General features: G+C 55.6%; 26 non-coding genes across 26 annotated transcripts; all 26 read left to right on the forward strand.

Annotated features, from left to right (window-relative positions):
• The first annotated feature begins 667 nt into the window (after positions 1 to 667).
• Trnal-aag lies at positions 668 to 749 on the forward strand. Its single transcript has one exon. It is a non-coding gene; the product is annotated as a tRNA-Leu (tRNA).
• Positions 750 to 829: 80 nt separating this feature from the next.
• On the forward strand, positions 830 to 911 carry Trnal-cag. Its single transcript has one exon. It is a non-coding gene; the product is annotated as a tRNA-Leu (tRNA).
• A 266-nt stretch (positions 912 to 1177) lies between these two features.
• Positions 1178 to 1249, forward strand: Trnae-cuc. The gene has a single exon. It is a non-coding gene; the product is annotated as a tRNA-Glu (tRNA).
• Positions 1250 to 1983: 734 nt separating this feature from the next.
• Positions 1984 to 2065, forward strand: Trnal-aag. Its single transcript has one exon. It is a non-coding gene; the product is annotated as a tRNA-Leu (tRNA).
• Positions 2066 to 2145: 80 nt separating this feature from the next.
• Trnal-cag lies at positions 2146 to 2227 on the forward strand. Its single transcript has one exon. It is a non-coding gene; the product is annotated as a tRNA-Leu (tRNA).
• Positions 2228 to 3299: 1072 nt separating this feature from the next.
• Positions 3300 to 3381, forward strand: Trnal-aag. Its single transcript has one exon. It is a non-coding gene; the product is annotated as a tRNA-Leu (tRNA).
• Positions 3382 to 3461: 80 nt separating this feature from the next.
• On the forward strand, positions 3462 to 3543 carry Trnal-cag. Its single transcript has one exon. It is a non-coding gene; the product is annotated as a tRNA-Leu (tRNA).
• A 1072-nt stretch (positions 3544 to 4615) lies between these two features.
• Trnal-aag lies at positions 4616 to 4697 on the forward strand. Its single transcript has one exon. It is a non-coding gene; the product is annotated as a tRNA-Leu (tRNA).
• An 80-nt stretch (positions 4698 to 4777) lies between these two features.
• Trnal-cag lies at positions 4778 to 4859 on the forward strand. Its single transcript has one exon. It is a non-coding gene; the product is annotated as a tRNA-Leu (tRNA).
• A 1072-nt stretch (positions 4860 to 5931) lies between these two features.
• Trnal-aag lies at positions 5932 to 6013 on the forward strand. Its single transcript has one exon. It is a non-coding gene; the product is annotated as a tRNA-Leu (tRNA).
• An 80-nt stretch (positions 6014 to 6093) lies between these two features.
• On the forward strand, positions 6094 to 6175 carry Trnal-cag. The gene has a single exon. It is a non-coding gene; the product is annotated as a tRNA-Leu (tRNA).
• A 1072-nt stretch (positions 6176 to 7247) lies between these two features.
• Trnal-aag lies at positions 7248 to 7329 on the forward strand. Its single transcript has one exon. It is a non-coding gene; the product is annotated as a tRNA-Leu (tRNA).
• An 80-nt stretch (positions 7330 to 7409) lies between these two features.
• On the forward strand, positions 7410 to 7491 carry Trnal-cag. Its single transcript has one exon. It is a non-coding gene; the product is annotated as a tRNA-Leu (tRNA).
• Positions 7492 to 8563: 1072 nt separating this feature from the next.
• On the forward strand, positions 8564 to 8645 carry Trnal-aag. The gene has a single exon. It is a non-coding gene; the product is annotated as a tRNA-Leu (tRNA).
• An 80-nt stretch (positions 8646 to 8725) lies between these two features.
• On the forward strand, positions 8726 to 8807 carry Trnal-cag. The gene has a single exon. It is a non-coding gene; the product is annotated as a tRNA-Leu (tRNA).
• Positions 8808 to 9073: 266 nt separating this feature from the next.
• Positions 9074 to 9145, forward strand: Trnae-cuc. The gene has a single exon. It is a non-coding gene; the product is annotated as a tRNA-Glu (tRNA).
• A 734-nt stretch (positions 9146 to 9879) lies between these two features.
• Trnal-aag lies at positions 9880 to 9961 on the forward strand. Its single transcript has one exon. It is a non-coding gene; the product is annotated as a tRNA-Leu (tRNA).
• An 80-nt stretch (positions 9962 to 10041) lies between these two features.
• Trnal-cag lies at positions 10042 to 10123 on the forward strand. The gene has a single exon. It is a non-coding gene; the product is annotated as a tRNA-Leu (tRNA).
• Positions 10124 to 11195: 1072 nt separating this feature from the next.
• Positions 11196 to 11277, forward strand: Trnal-aag. The gene has a single exon. It is a non-coding gene; the product is annotated as a tRNA-Leu (tRNA).
• Positions 11278 to 11357: 80 nt separating this feature from the next.
• Positions 11358 to 11439, forward strand: Trnal-cag. Its single transcript has one exon. It is a non-coding gene; the product is annotated as a tRNA-Leu (tRNA).
• Positions 11440 to 11705: 266 nt separating this feature from the next.
• On the forward strand, positions 11706 to 11777 carry Trnae-cuc. Its single transcript has one exon. It is a non-coding gene; the product is annotated as a tRNA-Glu (tRNA).
• Positions 11778 to 12511: 734 nt separating this feature from the next.
• Trnal-aag lies at positions 12512 to 12593 on the forward strand. The gene has a single exon. It is a non-coding gene; the product is annotated as a tRNA-Leu (tRNA).
• Positions 12594 to 12673: 80 nt separating this feature from the next.
• Trnal-cag lies at positions 12674 to 12755 on the forward strand. The gene has a single exon. It is a non-coding gene; the product is annotated as a tRNA-Leu (tRNA).
• A 266-nt stretch (positions 12756 to 13021) lies between these two features.
• Trnae-cuc lies at positions 13022 to 13093 on the forward strand. Its single transcript has one exon. It is a non-coding gene; the product is annotated as a tRNA-Glu (tRNA).
• A 734-nt stretch (positions 13094 to 13827) lies between these two features.
• Positions 13828 to 13909, forward strand: Trnal-aag. The gene has a single exon. It is a non-coding gene; the product is annotated as a tRNA-Leu (tRNA).
• Positions 13910 to 13989: 80 nt separating this feature from the next.
• Trnal-cag lies at positions 13990 to 14071 on the forward strand. Its single transcript has one exon. It is a non-coding gene; the product is annotated as a tRNA-Leu (tRNA).
• Positions 14072 to 14152: the final 81 nt, after the last annotated feature.

Here is a 14152-nt window from a genome sequence, read left to right on the forward strand (position 1 = left end):
TTGCAGAAAACTACGTAAAATATGATTCGCGGCCACAAGTGACGGCGAGAGAGATGCGACATCTGTCCACCTCTTATCCGGGCACATACCTGCGGTCAACAGACTTGGAGGACTGCAAGACATTGCCACGGGGGTTGAATGCAGCTAACCACTCTGCTCAGTGTCCATCAGCGCGGGCACGTTCGTTTGCCAGTATACATATAATGGAGACCGCGTCTGACACAGCTGTTGCGAGACACAGTCGGCCGAGCTTTGCTGTGCACAGCCACTTGCAGTCGCGAGAGTTGAATTCCGCGGTGGCTCCGTGGCCGTGATCGTCTAGTGGTCAGGACATTGCGTTGTGACCGCAACAACCCAGGCTCGAATCCGGGTCACGGCACTTTTTAAAGTTCTGCCTTGCTGTCGCTGCAATGACGATAGTGACCCAGTGATTGAAATCACGGTGCCCTCCTGATTTTGTGCTCATGTTCCTCAGGCTGCAGGTGGCACTACCGATTCCTTATAAACACGCGATGCCGCCGCACCAGGGCGCTGGCAGCTGCCTGTGTAGTTAATCTCTATTCGAAAAGGGCAGTCGTTCGAGGTGCGATGTTCGAGCAACCAGTCGCAGCAGATCAGGAAGCTGTGTCGTGCACTGCATTCTACAAATGCCAGGAACACTGGTGTAGGTAGCGTGGCCGAGCGGTCTAAGGCGCTGGTTTAAGGCACCAGTCTCTTCGGAGGCGTGGGTTCGAATCCCACCGCTGCCAATTTTTACTTCTCGTTTTTGTGCCATTGCGGTGTGTTCTCGTGGGGTAGAACGCAGCTCCTGTGACCGCCGCGTCGCGTAGGTAGCGTGGCCGAGCGGTCTAAGGCGCTGGTTTCAGGCACCAGTCTCTTGGGAGGCGTGGGTTCGAATCCCACCGCTGCCAACGTTTTCTGTCTCGAAAACAGGAGCACTGATTTCCCGCGAAGGAAAAAGCGCAGCGTCGGTTTCTTAAACTGTCGTAGCACAGTGGTGCGTGGTGTAACAACAGGATTCACCGGCGCAGTTTGGTCTCATGATTGCTGGCGTTCGTCTCCACGAGATGCGTCCCGAGCATGCCGTTCTACGAAGTGGAAACGTAAATTTTTGCAGTTGTCGTCAAGTAGCGGGTGGGCGCTCGCCGTGTTTGTTGGAGGAGTGCTTGTGTCGTTATCCGGTGTCGTCTAGTGGCTGGGATACCTGGCTCTCGCCCAGGAGGCCTGGGTTCGATTCCCGGTACCGGAAATGCACATTTTATTGCTCCTCTTATGCGACTTGTCCCGACTTAGCTCGACTGACGCTCCGCTGACGCTTGCAGAAAACTACGTAAAATATGATTCGCGGCCACAAGTGACGGCGAGAGAGATGCGACATCTGTCCACCTCTTATCCGGGCACATACCTGCGGTCAACAGACTTGGAGGACTGCAAGACATTGCCACGGGGGTTGAATGCAGCTAACCACTCTGCTCAGTGTCCATCAGCGCGGGCACGTTCGTTTGCCAGTATACATATAATGGAGACCGCGTCTGACACAGCTGTTGCGAGACACAGTCGGCCGAGCTTTGCTGTGCACAGCCACTTGCAGTCGCGAGAGTTGAATTCCGCGGTGGCTCCGTGGCCGTGATCGTCTAGTGGTAAGGACATTGCGTTGTGACCGCAACAACCCAGGCTCGAATCCGGGTCACGGCACTTTTTAAAGTTCTGCCTTGCTGTCGCTGCAATGACGATAGTGACCCAGTGATTGAAATCACGGTGCCCTCCTGATTTTGTGCTCATGTTCCTCAGGCTGCAGGTGGCACTACCGATTCCTTATAAACACGCGATGCCGCCGCACCAGGGCGCTGGCAGCTGCCTGTGTAGTTAATCTCTATTCGAAAAGGGCAGTCGTTCGAGGTGCGATGTTCGAGCAACCAGTCGCAGCAGATCAGGAAGCTGTGTCGTGCACTGCATTCTACAAATGCCAGGAACACTGGTGTAGGTAGCGTGGCCGAGCGGTCTAAGGCGCTGGTTTAAGGCACCAGTCTCTTCGGAGGCGTGGGTTCGAATCCCACCGCTGCCAATTTTTACTTCTCGTTTTTGTGCCATTGCGGTGTGTTCTCGTGGGGTAGAACGCAGCTCCTGTGACCGCCGCGTCGCGTAGGTAGCGTGGCCGAGCGGTCTAAGGCGCTGGTTTCAGGCACCAGTCTCTTCGGAGGCGTGGGTTCGAATCCCACCGCTGCCAACGTTTTCTGTCTCGAAAACAGGAGCACTGATTTCCCGCGAAGGAAAAAGCGCAGCGTCGGTTTCTTAAACTGTCGTAGCACAGTGGTGCGTGGTGTAACAGCAGGATTCACCGGCGCAGTTTGGTCTCATGATTGCTGGCGTTCGTCTCCACGAGATGCGTCCCGGGCATGCCGTTCTACGAAGTGGAAACGTAAATTTTTGCAGTTGTCGTCACGTAGCGGGTGGGCGCTCGCCGTGTTTGTTGGAGGAGTGCTTGTGTCGTTATCCGGTGTCGTCTAGTGGCTGGGATACCTGGCTCTCGCCCAGGGGGCCTGGGTTCGATTCCCGGTACCGGAATTGCACATTTTATTGCTCCTCTTATGCGACTTGTCCCGACTTAGCTCGACTGACGCTCCGCTGACGCTTGCAGAAAACTACGTAAAATATGATTCGCGGCCACAAGTGACGGCGAGAGAGATGCGACATCTGTCCACCTCTTATCCGGGCACATACCTGCGGTCAACAGACTTGGAGGACTGCAAGACATTGCCACGGGGGTTGAATGCAGCTAACCACTCTGCTCAGTGTCCATCAGCGCGGGCACGTTCGTTTGCCAGTATACATATAATGGAGACCGCGTCTGACACAGCTGTTGCGAGACACAGTCGGCCGAGCTTTGCTGTGCACAGCCACTTGCAGTCGCGAGAGTTGAATTCCGCGGTGGCTCCGTGGCCGTGATCGTCTAGTGGTCAGGACATTGCGTTGTGACCGCAACAACCCAGGCTCGAATCCGGGTCACGGCACTTTTTAAAGTTCTGCCTTGCTGTCGCTGCAATGACGATAGTGACCCAGTGATTGAAATCACGGTGCCCTCCTGATTTTGTGCTCATGTTCCTCAGGCTGCAGGTGGCACTACCGATTCCTTATAAACACGCGATGCCGCCGCACCAGGGCGCTGGCAGCTGCCTGTGTAGTTAATCTCTATTCGAAAAGGGCAGTCGTTCGAGGTGCGATGTTCGAGCAACCAGTCGCAGCAGATCAGGAAGCTGTGTCGTGCACTGCATTCTACAAATGCCAGGAACACTGGTGTAGGTAGCGTGGCCGAGCGGTCTAAGGCGCTGGTTTAAGGCACCAGTCTCTTCGGAGGCGTGGGTTCGAATCCCACCGCTGCCAATTTTTACTTCTCGTTTTTGTGCCATTGCGGTGTGTTCTCGTGGGGTAGAACGCAGCTCCTGTGACCGCCGCGTCGCGTAGGTAGCGTGGCCGAGCGGTCTAAGGCGCTGGTTTCAGGCACCAGTCTCTTCGGAGGCGTGGGTTCGAATCCCACCGCTGCCAACGTTTTCTGTCTCGAAAACAGGAGCACTGATTTCCCGCGAAGGAAAAAGCGCAGCGTCGGTTTCTTAAACTGTCGTAGCACAGTGGTGCGTGGTGTAACAGCAGGATTCACCGGCGCAGTTTGGTCTCATGATTGCTGGCGTTCGTCTCCACGAGATGCGTCCCGGGCATGCCGTTCTACGAAGTGGAAACGTAAATTTTTGCAGTTGTCGTCAAGTAGCGGGTGGGCGCTCGCCGTGTTTGTTGGAGGAGTGCTTGTGTCGTTATCCGGTGTCGTCTAGTGGCTGGGATACCTGGCTCTCGCCCAGGGGGCCTGGGTTCGATTCCCGGTACCGGAATTGCACATTTTATTGCTCCTCTTATGCGACTTGTCCCGACTTAGCTCGACTGACGCTCCGCTGACGCTTGCAGAAAACTACGTAAAATATGATTCGCGGCCACAAGTGACGGCGAGAGAGATGCGACATCTGTCCACCTCTTATCCGGGCACATACCTGCGGTCAACAGACTTGGAGGACTGCAAGACATTGCCACGGGGGTTGAATGCAGCTAACCACTCTGCTCAGTGTCCATCAGCGCGGGCACGTTCGTTTGCCAGTATACATATAATGGAGACCGCGTCTGACACAGCTGTTGCGAGACACAGTCGGCCGAGCTTTGCTGTGCACAGCCACTTGCAGTCGCGAGAGTTGAATTCCGCGGTGGCTCCGTGGCCGTGATCGTCTAGTGGTCAGGACATTGCGTTGTGGCCGCAACAACCCAGGCTCGAATCCGGGGCACGGCACTTTTTAAAGTTCTGCCTTGCTGTCGCTGCAATGACGATAGTGACCCAGTGATTGAAATCACGGTGCCCTCCTGATTTTGTGCTCATGTTCCTCAGGCTGCAGGTGGCACTACCGATTCCTTATAAACACGCGATGCCGCCGCACCAGGGCGCTGGCAGCTGCCTGTGTAGTTAATCTCTATTCGAAAAGGGCAGTCGTTCGAGGTGCGATGTTCGAGCAACCAGTCGCAGCAGATCAGGAAGCTGTGTCGTGCACTGCATTCTACAAATGCCAGGAACACTGGTGTAGGTAGCGTGGCCGAGCGGTCTAGGGCGCTGGTTTAAGGCACCAGTCTCTTCGGAGGCGTGAGTTCGAATCCCACCGCTGCCAATTTTTACTTCTCGTTTTTGTGCCATTGCGGTGTGTTCTCGTGGGGTAGAACGCAGCTCCTGTGACCGCCGCGTCGCGTAGGTAGCGTGGCCGAGCGGTCTAAGGCGCTGGTTTCAGGCACCAGTCTCTTCGGAGGCGTGGGTTCGAATCCCACCGCTGCCAACGTTTTCTGTCTCGAAAACAGGAGCACTGATTTCCCGCGAAGGAAAAAGCGCAGCGTCGGTTTCTTAAACTGTCGTAGCACAGTGGTGCGTGGTGTAACAGCAGGATTCACCGGCGCAGTTTGGTCTCATGATTGCTGGCGTTCGTCTCCACGAGATGCGTCCCGGGCATGCCGTTCTACGAAGTGGAAACGTAAATTTTTGCAGTTGTCGTCAAGTAGCGGGTGGGCGCTCGCCGTGTTTGTTGGAGGAGTGCTTGTGTCGTTATCCGGTGTCGTCTAGTGGCTGGGATACCTGGCTCTCGCCCAGGGGGCCTGGGTTCGATTCCCGGTACCGGAATTGCACATTTTATTGCTCCTCTTATGCGACTTGTCCCGACTTAGCTCGACTGACGCTCCGCTGACGCTTGCAGAAAACTACGTAAAATATGATTCGCGGCCACAAGTGACGGCGAGAGAGATGCGACATCTGTCCACCTCTTATCCGGGCACATACCTGCGGTCAACAGACTTGGAGGACTGCAAGACATTGCCACGGGGGTTGAATGCAGCTAACCACTCTGCTCAGTGTCCATCAGCGCGGGCACGTTCGTTTGCCAGTATACATATAATGGAGACCGCGTCTGACACAGCTGTTGCGAGACACAGTCGGCCGAGCTTTGCTGTGCACAGCCACTTGCAGTCGCGAGAGTTGAATTCCGCGGTGGCTCCGTGGCCGTGATCGTCTAGTGGTCAGGACATTGCGTTGTGGCCGCAACAACCCAGGCTCGAATCCGGGGCACGGCACTTTTTAAAGTTCTGCCTTGCTGTCGCTGCAATGACGATAGTGACCCAGTGATTGAAATCACGGTGCCCTCCTGATTTTGTGCTCATGTTCCTCAGGCTGCAGGTGGCACTACCGATTCCTTATAAACACGCGATGCCGCCGCACCAGGGCGCTGGCAGCTGCCTGTGTAGTTAATCTCTATTCGAAAAGGGCAGTCGTTCGAGGTGCGATGTTCGAGCAACCAGTCGCAGCAGATCAGGAAGCTGTGTCGTGCACTGCATTCTACAAATGCCAGGAACACTGGTGTAGGTAGCGTGGCCGAGCGGTCTAAGGCGCTGGTTTAAGGCACCAGTCTCTTCGGAGGCGTGAGTTCGAATCCCACCGCTGCCAATTTTTACTTCTCGTTTTTGTGCCATTGCGGTGTGTTCTCGTGGGGTAGAACGCAGCTCCTGTGACCGCCGCGTCGCGTAGGTAGCGTGGCCGAGCGGTCTAAGGCGCTGGTTTCAGGCACCAGTCTCTTCGGAGGCGTGGGTTCGAATCCCACCGCTGCCAACGTTTTCTGTCTCGAAAACAGGAGCACTGATTTCCCGCGAAGGAAAAAGCGCAGCGTCGGTTTCTTAAACTGTCGTAGCACAGTGGTGCGTGGTGTAACAGCAGGATTCACCGGCGCAGTTTGGTCTCATGATTGCTGGCGTTCGTCTCCACGAGATGCGTCCCGGGCATGCCGTTCTACGAAGTGGAAACGTAAATTTTTGCAGTTGTCGTCAAGTAGCGGGTGGGCGCTCGCCGTGTTTGTTGGAGGAGTGCTTGTGTCGTTATCCGGTGTCGTCTAGTGGCTGGGATACCTGGCTCTCGCCCAGGGGGCCTGGGTTCGATTCCCGGTACCGGAATTGCACATTTTATTGCTCCTCTTATGCGACTTGTCCCGACTTAGCTCGACTGACGCTCCGCTGACGCTTGCAGAAAACTACGTAAAATATGATTCGCGGCCACAAGTGACGGCGAGAGAGATGCGACATCTGTCCACCTCTTATCCGGGCACATACCTGCGGTCAACAGACTTGGAGGACTGCAAGACATTGCCACGGGGGTTGAATGCAGCTAACCACTCTGCTCAGTGTCCATCAGCGCGGGCACGTTCGTTTGCCAGTATACATATAATGGAGACCGCGTCTGACACAGCTGTTGCGAGACACAGTCGGCCGAGCTTTGCTGTGCACAGCCACTTGCAGTCGCGAGAGTTGAATTCCGCGGTGGCTCCGTGGCCGTGATCGTCTAGTGGTCAGGACATTGCGTTGTGGCCGCAACAACCCAGGCTCGAATCCGGGGCACGGCACTTTTTAAAGTTCTGCCTTGCTGTCGCTGCAATGACGATAGTGACCCAGTGATTGAAATCACGGTGCCCTCCTGATTTTGTGCTCATGTTCCTCAGGCTGCAGGTGGCACTACCGATTCCTTATAAACACGCGATGCCGCCGCACCAGGGCGCTGGCAGCTGCCTGTGTAGTTAATCTCTATTCGAAAAGGGCAGTCGTTCGAGGTGCGATGTTCGAGCAACCAGTCGCAGCAGATCAGGAAGCTGTGTCGTGCACTGCATTCTACAAATGCCAGGAACACTGGTGTAGGTAGCGTGGCCGAGCGGTCTAAGGCGCTGGTTTAAGGCACCAGTCTCTTCGGAGGCGTGGGTTCGAATCCCACCGCTGCCAATTTTTACTTCTCGTTTTTGTGCCATTGCGGTGTGTTCTCGTGGGGTAGAACGCAGCTCCTGTGACCGCCGCGTCGCGTAGGTAGCGTGGCCGAGCGGTCTAAGGCGCTGGTTTCAGGCACCAGTCTCTTCGGAGGCGTGGGTTCGAATCCCACCGCTGCCAACGTTTTCTGTCTCGAAAACAGGAGCACTGATTTCCCGCGAAGGAAAAAGCGCAGCGTCGGTTTCTTAAACTGTCGTAGCACAGTGGTGCGTGGTGTAACAGCAGGATTCACCGGCGCAGTTTGGTCTCATGATTGCTGGCGTTCGTCTCCACGAGATGCGTCCCGGGCATGCCGTTCTACGAAGTGGAAACGTAAATTTTTGCAGTTGTCGTCAAGTAGCGGGTGGGCGCTCGCCGTGTTTGTTGGAGGAGTGCTTGTGTCGTTATCCGGTGTCGTCTAGTGGCTGGGATACCTGGCTCTCGCCCAGGGGGCCTGGGTTCGATTCCCGGTACCGGAATTGCACATTTTATTGCTCCTCTTATGCGACTTGTCCCGACTTAGCTCGACTGACGCTCCGCTGACGCTTGCAGAAAACTACGTAAAATATGATTCGCGGCCACAAGTGACGGCGAGAGAGATGCGACATCTGTCCACCTCTTATCCGGGCACATACCTGCGGTCAACAGACTTGGAGGACTGCAAGACATTGCCACGGGGGTTGAATGCAGCTAACCACTCTGCTCAGTGTCCATCAGCGCGGGCACGTTCGTTTGCCAGTATACATATAATGGAGACCGCGTCTGACACAGCTGTTGCGAGACACAGTCGGCCGAGCTTTGCTGTGCACAGCCACTTGCAGTCGCGAGAGTTGAATTCCGCGGTGGCTCCGTGGCCGTGATCGTCTAGTGGTCAGGACATTGCGTTGTGGCCGCAACAACCCAGGCTCGAATCCGGGGCACGGCACTTTTTAAAGTTCTGCCTTGCTGTCGCTGCAATGACGATAGTGACCCAGTGATTGAAATCACGGTGCCCTCCTGATTTTGTGCTCATGTTCCTCAGGCTGCAGGTGGCACTACCGATTCCTTATAAACACGCGATGCCGCCGCACCAGGGCGCTGGCAGCTGCCTGTGTAGTTAATCTCTATTCGAAAAGGGCAGTCGTTCGAGGTGCGATGTTCGAGCAACCAGTCGCAGCAGATCAGGAAGCTGTGTCGTGCACTGCATTCTACAAATGCCAGGAACACTGGTGTAGGTAGCGTGGCCGAGCGGTCTAAGGCGCTGGTTTAAGGCACCAGTCTCTTCGGAGGCGTGGGTTCGAATCCCACCGCTGCCAATTTTTACTTCTCGTTTTTGTGCCATTGCGGTGTGTTCTCGTGGGGTAGAACGCAGCTCCTGTGACCGCCGCGTCGCGTAGGTAGCGTGGCCGAGCGGTCTAAGGCGCTGGTTTCAGGCACCAGTCTCTTCGGAGGCGTGGGTTCGAATCCCACCGCTGCCAACGTTTTCTGTCTCGAAAACAGGAGCACTGATTTCCCGCGAAGGAAAAAGCGCAGCGTCGGTTTCTTAAACTGTCGTAGCACAGTGGTGCGTGGTGTAACAGCAGGATTCACCGGCGCAGTTTGGTCTCATGATTGCTGGCGTTCGTCTCCACGAGATGCGTCCCGGGCATGCCGTTCTACGAAGTGGAAACGTAAATTTTTGCAGTTGTCGTCAAGTAGCGGGTGGGCGCTCGCCGTGTTTGTTGGAGGAGTGCTTGTGTCGTTATCCGGTGTCGTCTAGTGGCTGGGATACCTGGCTCTCGCCCAGGAGGCCTGGGTTCGATTCCCGGTACCGGAAATGCACATTTTATTGCTCCTCTTATGCGACTTGTCCCGACTTAGCTCGACTGACGCTCCGCTGACGCTTGCAGAAAACTACGTAAAATATGATTCGCGGCCACAAGTGACGGCGAGAGAGATGCGACATCTGTCCACCTCTTATCCGGGCACATACCTGCGGTCAACAGACTTGGAGGACTGCAAGACATTGCCACGGGGGTTGAATGCAGCTAACCACTCTGCTCAGTGTCCATCAGCGCGGGCACGTTCGTTTGCCAGTATACATATAATGGAGACCGCGTCTGACACAGCTGTTGCGAGACACAGTCGGCCGAGCTTTGCTGTGCACAGCCACTTGCAGTCGCGAGAGTTGAATTCCGCGGTGGCTCCGTGGCCGTGATCGTCTAGTGGTCAGGACATTGCGTTGTGGCCGCAACAACCCAGGCTCGAATCCGGGGCACGGCACTTTTTAAAGTTCTGCCTTGCTGTCGCTGCAATGACGATAGTGACCCAGTGATTGAAATCACGGTGCCCTCCTGATTTTGTGCTCATGTTCCTCAGGCTGCAGGTGGCACTACCGATTCCTTATAAACACGCGATGCCGCCGCACCAGGGCGCTGGCAGCTGCCTGTGTAGTTAATCTCTATTCGAAAAGGGCAGTCGTTCGAGGTGCGATGTTCGAGCAACCAGTCGCAGCAGATCAGGAAGCTGTGTCGTGCACTGCATTCTACAAATGCCAGGAACACTGGTGTAGGTAGCGTGGCCGAGCGGTCTAAGGCGCTGGTTTAAGGCACCAGTCTCTTCGGAGGCGTGGGTTCGAATCCCACCGCTGCCAATTTTTACTTCTCGTTTTTGTGCCATTGCGGTGTGTTCTCGTGGGGTAGAACGCAGCTCCTGTGACCGCCGCGTCGCGTAGGTAGCGTGGCCGAGCGGTCTAAGGCGCTGGTTTCAGGCACCAGTCTCTTCGGAGGCGTGGGTTCGAATCCCACCGCTGCCAACGTTTTCTGTCTCGAAAACAGGAGCACTGATTTCCCGCGAAGGAAAAAGCGCAGCGTCGGTTTCTTAAACTGTCGTAGCACAGTGGTGCGTGGTGTAACAGCAGGATTCACCGGCGCAGTTTGGTCTCATGATTGCTGGCGTTCGTCTCCACGAGATGCGTCCCGGGCATGCCGTTCTACGAAGTGGAAACGTAAATTTTTGCAGTTGTCGTCAAGTAGCGGGTGGGCGCTCGCCGTGTTTGTTGGAGGAGTGCTTGTGTCGTTATCCGGTGTCGTCTAGTGGCTGGGATACCTGGCTCTCGCCCAGGGGGCCTGGGTTCGATTCCCGGTACCGGAATTGCACATTTTATTGCTCCTCTTATGCGACTTGTCCCGACTTAGCTCGACTGACGCTCCGCTGACGCTTGCAGAAAACTACGTAAAATATGATTCGCGGCCACAAGTGACGGCGAGAGAGATGCGACATCTGTCCACCTCTTATCCGGGCACATACCTGCGGTCAACAGACTTGGAGGACTGCAAGACATTGCCACGGGGGTTGAATGCAGCTAACCACTCTGCTCAGTGTCCATCAGCGCGGGCACGTTCGTTTGCCAGTATACATATAATGGAGACCGCGTCTGACACAGCTGTTGCGAGACACAGTCGGCCGAGCTTTGCTGTGCACAGCCACTTGCAGTCGCGAGAGTTGAATTCCGCGGTGGCTCCGTGGCCGTGATCGTCTAGTGGTCAGGACATTGCGTTGTGGCCGCAACAACCCAGGCTCGAATCCGGGGCACGGCACTTTTTAAAGTTCTGCCTTGCTGTCGCTGCAATGACGATAGTGACCCAGTGATTGAAATCACGGTGCCCTCCTGATTTTGTGCTCATGTTCCTCAGGCTGCAGGTGGCACTACCGATTCCTTATAAACACGCGATGCCGCCGCACCAGGGCGCTGGCAGCTGCCTGTGTAGTTAATCTCTATTCGAAAAGGGCAGTCGTTCGAGGTGCGATGTTCGAGCAACCAGTCGCAGCAGATCAGGAAGCTGTGTCGTGCACTGCATTCTACAAATGCCAGGAACACTGGTGTAGGTAGCGTGGCCGAGCGGTCTAAGGCGCTGGTTTAAGGCACCAGTCTCTTCGGAGGCGTGGGTTCGAATCCCACCGCTGCCAATTTTTACTTCTCGTTTTTGTGCCATTGCGGTGTGTTCTCGTGGGGTAGAACGCAGCTCCTGTGACCGCCGCGTCGCGTAGGTAGCGTGGCCGAGCGGTCTAAGGCGCTGGTTTCAGGCACCAGTCTCTTCGGAGGCGTGGGTTCGAATCCCACCGCTGCCAACGTTTTCTGTCTCGAAAACAGGAGCACTGATTTCCCGCGAAGGAAAAAGCGCAGCGTCGGTTTCTTAAACTGTCGTAGCACAGTGGTGCGTGGTGTAACAGCAGGATTCACCGGCGCAGTTTGGTCTCATGATTGCTGGCGTTCGTCTCCACGAGATGCGTCCCGGGCATGCCGTTCTACGAAGTGGAAACGTAAATTTTTGCAGTTGTCGTCAAGTAGCGGGTGGGCGCTCGCCGTGTTTGTTGGAGGAGTGCTTGTGTCGTTATCCGGTGTCGTCTAGTGGCTGGGATACCTGGCTCTCGCCCAGGAGGCCTGGGTTCGATTCCCGGTACCGGAAATGCACATTTTATTGCTCCTCTTATGCGACTTGTCCCGACTTAGCTCGACTGACGCTCCGCTGACGCTTGCAGAAAACTACGTAAAATATGATTCGCGGCCACAAGTGACGGCGAGAGAGATGCGACATCTGTCCACCTCTTATCCGGGCACATACCTGCGGTCAACAGACTTGGAGGACTGCAAGACATTGCCACGGGGGTTGAATGCAGCTAACCACTCTGCTCAGTGTCCATCAGCGCGGGCACGTTCGTTTGCCAGTATACATATAATGGAGACCGCGTCTGACACAGCTGTTGCGAGACACAGTCGGCCGAGCTTTGCTGTGCACAGCCACTTGCAGTCGCGAGAGTTGAATTCCGCGGTGGCTCCGTGGCCGTGATCGTCTAGTGGTCAGGACATTGCGTTGTGACCGCAACAACCCAGGCTCGAATCCGGGTCACGGCACTTTTTAAAGTTCTGCCTTGCTGTCGCTGCAATGACGATAGTGACCCAGTGATTGAAATCACGGTGCCCTCCTGATTTTGTGCTCATGTTCCTCAGGCTGCAGGTGGCACTACCGATTCCTTATAAACACGCGATGCCGCCGCACCAGGGCGCTGGCAGCTGCCTGTGTAGTTAATCTCTATTCGAAAAGGGCAGTCGTTCGAGGTGCGATGTTCGAGCAACCAGTCGCAGCAGATCAGGAAGCTGTGTCGTGCACTGCATTCTACAAATGCCAGGAACACTGGTGTAGGTAGCGTGGCCGAGCGGTCTAAGGCGCTGGTTTAAGGCACCAGTCTCTTCGGAGGCGTGGGTTCGAATCCCACCGCTGCCAATTTTTACTTCTCGTTTTTGTGCCATTGCGGTGTGTTCTCGTGGGGTAGAACGCAGCTCCTGTGACCGCCGCGTCGCGTAGGTAGCGTGGCCGAGCGGTCTAAGGCGCTGGTTTCAGGCACCAGTCTCTTGGGAGGCGTGGGTTCGAATCCCACCGCTGCCAACGTTTTCTGTCTCGAAAACAGGAGTACTGATTTCCCGCGAAGGAAAAAGCGCAGCGTCGGTTTCTTAAACTGTCGTAGCACAGTGGTGCGTGGTGTAACAACAGGATTCACCGGCGCAGTTTGGTCTCATGATTGCTGGCGTTCGTCTCCACGAGATGCGTCCCGAGCATGCCGTTCTACGAAGTGGAAACGTAAATTTTTGCAGTTGTCGTCAAGTAGCGGGTGGGCGCTCGCCGTGTTTGTTGGAGGAGTGCTTGTGTCGTTATCCGGTGTCGTCTAGTGGCTGGGATACCTGGCTCTCGCCCAGGAGGCCTGGGTTCGATTCCCGGCACCGGAAATGCACATTTTATTGCTCCTCTTATGCGACTTGTCCCGACTTAGCTCGACTGACGCTCCGCTGACGCTTGCAGAAAACTACGTAAAATATGATTCGCGGCCACAAGTGACGGCGAGAGAGATGCGACATCTGTCCACCTCTTATCCGGGCACATACCTGCGGTCAACAGACTTGGAGGACTGCAAGACATTGCCACGGGGGTTGAATGCAGCTAACCACTCTGCTCAGTGTCCATCAGCGCGGGCACGTTCGTTTGCCAGTATACATATAATGGAGACCGCGTCTGACACAGCTGTTGCGAGACACAGTCGGCCGAGCTTTGCTGTGCACAGCCACTTGCAGTCGCGAGAGTTGAATTCCGCGGTGGCTCCGTGGCCGTGATCGTCTAGTGGTCAGGACATTGCGTTGTGACCGCAACAACCCAGGCTCGAATCCGGGTCACGGCACTTTTTAAAGTTCTGCCTTGCTGTCGCTGCAATGACGATAGTGACCCAGTGATTGAAATCACGGTGCCCTCCTGATTTTGTGCTCATGTTCCTCAGGCTGCAGGTGGCACTACCGATTCCTTATAAACACGCGATGCCGCCGCACCAGGGCGCTGGCAGCTGCCTGTGTAGTTAATCTCTATTCGAAAAGGGCAGTCGTTCGAGGTGCGATGTTCGAGCAACCAGTCGCAGCAGATCAGGAAGCTGTGTCGTGCACTGCATTCTACAAATGCCAGGAACACTGGTGTAGGTAGCGTGGCCGAGCGGTCTAAGGCGCTGGTTTAAGGCACCAGTCTCTTCGGAGGCGTGGGTTCGAATCCCACCGCTGCCAATTTTTACTTCTCGTTTTTGTGCCATTGCGGTGTGTTCTCGTGGGGTAGAACGCAGCTCCTGTGACCGCCGCGTCGCGTAGGTAGCGTGGCCGAGCGGTCTAAGGCGCTGGTTTCAGGCACCAGTCTCTTCGGAGGCGTGGGTTCGAATCCCACCGCTGCCAACGTTTTCTGTCTCGAAAACAGGAGCACTGATTTCCCGCGAAGGAAAAAGCGCAGCGTCGGTTTCTTAAACTGTCGTAGCA

The sequence above is a fragment of the Schistocerca americana genome, unplaced genomic scaffold (assembly GCF_021461395.2).
Source record: "Schistocerca americana isolate TAMUIC-IGC-003095 unplaced genomic scaffold, iqSchAmer2.1 HiC_scaffold_764, whole genome shotgun sequence".
NCBI classification, from domain to species: domain Eukaryota; kingdom Metazoa; phylum Arthropoda; class Insecta; order Orthoptera; family Acrididae; genus Schistocerca; species Schistocerca americana.